Below are 6,224 nucleotides of genomic sequence, written 5' to 3'. Positions count from 1 at the left end.
ACGTATCTTAATCCTAAAAGTTTCTTCAGTAAATTATTTTTAAACAAATTTTTATACATGTCTAACTCATATTATTTTAGACTTCTTATACCATTATAGTTATAATTTAATATTAAATTAAGCATAATTTAGCATAACTATGCCTAATTTACTTCTTACTTACGTTTACTTAAATTACGTTTCACTTCAAATTTGAAATTTAAGTAAGATAGAATAAACTTTAACTAATCTAACTACATGCTTACTGAATCGAAACATTTTCATAAAAATATAAAGGTAAAAATTAGAACTATGCATTATTGAGGGTTCGTATGTAGTACAGAATATATTTCATGATACTTGTGATATCTCAAGAGGATTATTCAATAAAAACTTCTCATTCAATGAAAAAAAAATCAATGTATTACAATAAAAAAAAATCCAAGCTAACAGAGTGATAATATATGTTATGCATCCAATTACATTACAGGAAAGACTAACAGTACTTGAAAGTGGTCGAATTAAAAAAGAAGTTCAAAATTGATTATTTCTTAAATTAAATCTTTACTTTAATTTTCACAAAATTAGAAAAAATTCAAGAGTTTTATTGAAATCATGCATTAAGCAGAAACCTATTCAATATGGGGAAATAAACCGCATATCCATATCTGGATCATCACCAATAAAAGAAAAAGCCAGGATGAAATATTTAAAGAAAAATGTAAGATGATTTGAGATTCATTAAAACAATAAAAACATTACTGAGAATTATACTTAAAAATTTATTTAAAAATTAATTAAAAGTAGGCGAAAACATTTTGTGGTTGCTGAGTTGGTATAAATGAAAAGACAGATTTTCGAAAACTTATTTTTCATTTCTCCAATAATATTTGCCGAAATTATGGCTGACAAAAGGAAAAATTCCACTGCATTTTTAATTTATTAAAAATTTAAAAACTGCTTTTATGCGCTCAGTTCCACTATTCAAAGTGCACTTCTACCAAATTTGGTAGCTCTAGGTTTAAATTAAATATTCTGCAGAGTGCCAGAATACAAACATTCACGATTCTTTATTGCTAATTGGTTTTGATGATTAGTTAGTACTTAAGGGACAACAGTTGTGTTTAATTTCATTAAACCCAAATATTCGCATTGCTTATGTATTAATGTTACTGGCCTTCTCAAAAAAGTATTTTGAAGAGCCTCAAAGGACTAAAGATATTTAAGTCAGGTTATTTTAAAAATTTTACACTAGTTTTATCACTTACGTAAATGAATATTCCTAATGGAGTCGAGTCCCATTATATCACAATGCTATTAAAAACCGAACTATCCGAGTAATCTGCCTTTTAATTCCATGTTGCCTTTTGATGAACTTAATTTCGCTTTCTTATTTCTCATATAAACTGAACAAACAATAAGCAGGATCTTTCGTTTGTTTTAATAATGGAAAATAATCGGGTAACTAAATATTTGATGAAACAAGAAGAACGTTTGAATTTCATTACTGCAGTAAAATGTTAAAAATTATACAAGAATATTTTTTTTAATTATCAGAATTTAGGAAAATTGCACACTAGCTAAATTAATACAATTCAAAAGATAATTATGATTTTTTTATTTTAAAACGTTCTAAATATTATTTTTTCTCGAAAATATTTTTCGGAAGTTGTAATAAGAAAATACGAAAACCTGACTTAATTTTGAATTGATTTAAATTAGAATTAAAATTACACACACACACACACACGCACACACACACACAAAAAAAAAATCTGCAACGTATATTTCAATTTTCATATTGCATTTGTATCAAATTTAGCAGGTGAAAAATAGATACACACATTCTTCTTTGTTATTAATGTGAGATTTATAAATATCGAGCTTCAACCTAATTAATAATGTGTACAGATATGAATGTCACTCCACCATCAGTGAGATGTAATAAATAAATAAAACGTATTTACTCTCACAAAGATATTAAAATGAACCAGCAGCAGTTGCTGTCGCTTTAAAACTTTCTCGCATTCTTCTTAATAAAGATATCATCCCCTCGCTCTAATCATGAAAATTGCGGGTCTTGGTCAAAGTCGTGAACATTACGGGTGCTCAGATTTATATAACAAAGAAATTAAGGACAAGGCGAAAGGCTGATAGTATAAAAGGATATAGCCCCTCTTCTCTCAAGTAAAATAACTGAGTCCCGTACATAAGCTTTTTGTATTTTATGAGTGTGCTTTATTTCCGTACAACATCGAGTTATTTGCAAAAACATCGAGTATGCATTTTGGGCACATTATTTTTGGCCGATTGAAACCAAAATTTAAACCAGAACTGTAATTTTTATAAGCATTTATTTAATATCACCTAATAAATATCATTTATGTAAATTGTTGTCTCTTCATGCTACCGCGTTTAATTTGCATTCAAATTTGCAGATCGACGATCATCCCTTTGAACGGATTTATGTTTTAAATGCTTAAGCTGGGAATAAAAATTTTTGGATTTAGATATTTATATTTTCTAGTTATAGTGTGCACTTGCGATTCGGAGTACGTTCACCTATCGATGGATTTCATTCAAAATTTGTTAAAGATCTATAAACTTGGTGCAAAAAAACCACCCACCTTATTTCATCTGTCTAGCTTTATATCATTTTTCATATTCACTTATAGACAAATGGATATAATTCCAAAAATATGCATTTCAGATTCAGTTAGATCTGACACACAGAGATTCATCGAATTTTTAGGTTAAATGTTTTGGCGATTGTAACATATTTTTATGAATATGAGAAAGTAAAAATTCATGTAAGATGAAACTTTAATATGATATAAATTCAAAAATGTGTTGAAATATAAATCTGAATTAACTAGTTTATTAAAAGATGAGTTTCACAGTGCACATTTTCTCGGATCGCAAAATGTCAGAATCCGTTTCTGTTTCTTAGTGTGTTGTTCTAAAGTAACGGTATCATATTGTTACAGAAAATCAATAGAATCAATAGCGGATAACGGCGCTTTATTTAAACCTAACACGAAACACACACATCAAAACATAGCACAAAAACAGCATTTGCAAAAATCAACCGCATACACGCAAGCAATCACACACGCAAGTTATTAAACAACCGCAAAAGTACAAAGCACTCAGAAAGAACTCATTAGGAATCAATACTCGAAAGAGATAATTCATTCTACGACAGGCTTCGATTTTATCTATCGGATTTTTATAATCTCCGATATAAGGTACCGTATAGAAAGATCCATGCCTTAATTTCCAAAAGAGTCAACGCCAGTGAAAGTTGTTGCCAAAACCGAAGGGTATTGATCGGCATGCATTCGAATTACCTGCCCAAACTCTTTTCTTTGCTATGAGATTAACTGCGCATTTATGAGATTACATTTTCTTAAACAATATTCTTTACATTAACAATACAATATTCTTTAGATTAAAAAGATTTGATGAAATTTTTGTTTTCATTTTAAATTATTTAATTCTTATTTCTTAAAGAATTCTAATATTCATTTTTCTTTTTCCGTTTACTTTTCCTTTGCTATTTTTTAAGTACATTATAATTTTTCTTTACAATTTCTTCTAAAATTATCGATTAGATTAAGTTAACTTTAAATCGAGGCTTTCTTTTTTTGGTGATTTCATTATTATGTTTCAGAGCCAAAAATTTATTACACAATCATTTCGTTACTTTAAAAAAAATGTTTGAAACTTTGAAATGATTTTTTTTTCCTTTTGCAATTTGTTTATGAAACCCTTCTGTATTTTGCAAATTATTTTTATTGCTTTTTCTTAAGAACTCAAAGTTTTACAGAAGTATCTGGGCTAAAATTTTAATCAGTTTCACATAGCTGTAATATTTATGTTTGCCATTAAATCCTTGATAATTTAAGCATGTTTGCACGATTATCTTTCATGAAATTAATTCGTTCAGAGCCACTGATATTACAAGCGAAAGTGCTCCCTTCTCGACTTTCTCCTCTTAGACTATTTAGCATTCTTTTTGTCTTCCTTTCTATTCTATGAACAGAATCTGGGTGGCGTAGGATAGGAAAGTATGCGGTAATATCGCGAAAGTTATGACAATTTCAAGCTTTGAGTGTCCCTCTCTTCCCTGATTGCGTGTGTTGTGATGCAGTAAGGTCCATTTTGTGCTTTGCAATATAACGAAGAACTCTGAATATGTATTTGAGACGCTTACCTTTCCACCGTTTGGAGGAGCCAAAAATTGGCACACATTTACAACTTCAGCCACAAAATAGAGCTAAGACACATACACAAACGTACGTACGCACGCACGCACACACGTGCAAACTAGTACATGTTGATAGTAATTATACAACCAGATAGCAGATTGCTAATTACATAACTATAATAGCACTCAGCGATCACGGCTCGGAAGTTCGCTTTGTTAATACCGTTTAGGGAGAGGATGATTCTGTTGCAATTGGCGATAAGCGAGGATCGAACTCGCAACCTTTGGGTTCGTAGCCGAGTAACAAGACCACTAGACAAAAGAAATTTCTCATGTCTCGTAGCTGTTATCTGGCTTATAAAGCGTCACCACATTACTCCCCCTTCAGTGCGTCGGAGGTGAGACGAACGATTTTTTGTCCTGTTTTTGCTGTTATTAGTGGTGATATATTGGCAGTAGCGTCTTATCCATTTTTTTTTTGGCTGATTATTTATCAGCTTTATTTATTTATTGGCTGATTATTTATCAGCTTCATTTATTTATTGGCTGATTATTTATCAGCTTCATTTTTTTTTCATTTTTTATTGGCTGATTATTTATCAGCTTTGATTTTTATTTATTTCTGGTAGAGGGCGCTACAACAGTTGTATGAAGGTTTTTTGCGTATGACGTCATCGGGTCACCAATGTTGCTGTTGGCGATAAGCGAGGATCGAACTCGCAACCTTTGGGTTCGTAGCCGAGTAACAAGACCACTAGACAAAAGAAATTTCTCATGTCTCGTAGCTGTTATCTGGCTTATAAAGCGTCACCACAATTCCTTGTACGAGTACCTCGTGTCATATTGTCTCCTACAGGCTTTAGGTAATACGCGTTTCTTCAGAAGAATCTTCACTTTTTGTTTCCTAATAGAGATGAGTTCATAATTCTAGCATTTTCCAGGTTTCAAGCATCTGTTCCAATTTTTCATTGGATTAATAATAAATGCTGCCCGAATCAATAACAAAACAATGACTTCATGTATAATTTATAAATTTATGTTCTACAGCCACTTAAAAAATATTCACAATTGCATATTTTGCGAGAAATTTTTAAATAGAAAAGTTTTAATTTAATGACATAAACTGAAATTTAAAAGTAGAAATATTTATCGTAAACAATGTTTAATAACTTTTTAAAGATATTAGAGACATAACTTTTTGATTTTAACTAATATAGAATAAAAAAAAATACAGAAATTCAATTAAAATCTATATTTTTTTAATCAAATTATAATTAGTTGTTTGGAATTCAGAATGTAAATCGATTTTTGGTTTTGAATTCTGTTTTTAATTAACATGTACTGAAAATTATTTTTCCAGTTTCTTTCCAAATACAATGTATATCAAAAGATAGATATAGTTTTTTATTTCCATTGCATTATCAAATTATTCTCATTAAATCTATGGGATTGTGATATCTTGTACCACAATAAGTGCCAAGGGAAAAAAAAAATAATAATAAAAATCAAACATTTAGTTAAAGGGTTTTTTTTCTTCTCTTTCTTCTCAATAACAATATTAATTGAAAATGTTGCTTCGAATTGAAATGAAGCCAGTGAAATTATTATGTTGCAGAACGAGGAAGATTGGAGGAAATGTGTACCCCAGAATGTGTACCAAAATTCACTTTTCTTTTGACCAATCCCAGCTCGCGGAAGAAAGCCGCTACGTATATCCATGTATATGAGCAATGCAATCGTACATGTGATTGGCTAACGTGCAAACGTGATTGATTGTGTATGTTTACATTTTAGAAATGAACAGCAAACGTGTGTCAGATTCTGTCTGGTTAATCTTTGAAAATTCACAGGTGGTTTGAGACACAGAAGTGTGAAAGAATTTATGAGCAATTGTTGATATATGTGGGATAGTAAACATAAAAATATAGTTCTTTTTATCATGCACATAATGTTATTCCATTTACATTAACTTACAAATCTTCAGTAACATGTGGGATGATTATGATTTAAAGTATATTTGTATGTATCACCAAAT

The sequence above is a fragment of the Argiope bruennichi genome, chromosome 9 (assembly GCF_947563725.1).
Source record: "Argiope bruennichi chromosome 9, qqArgBrue1.1, whole genome shotgun sequence".
Lineage (NCBI taxonomy): Eukaryota > Metazoa > Arthropoda > Arachnida > Araneae > Araneidae > Argiope > Argiope bruennichi.
This window is presented reverse-complemented; position numbering follows the sequence as displayed.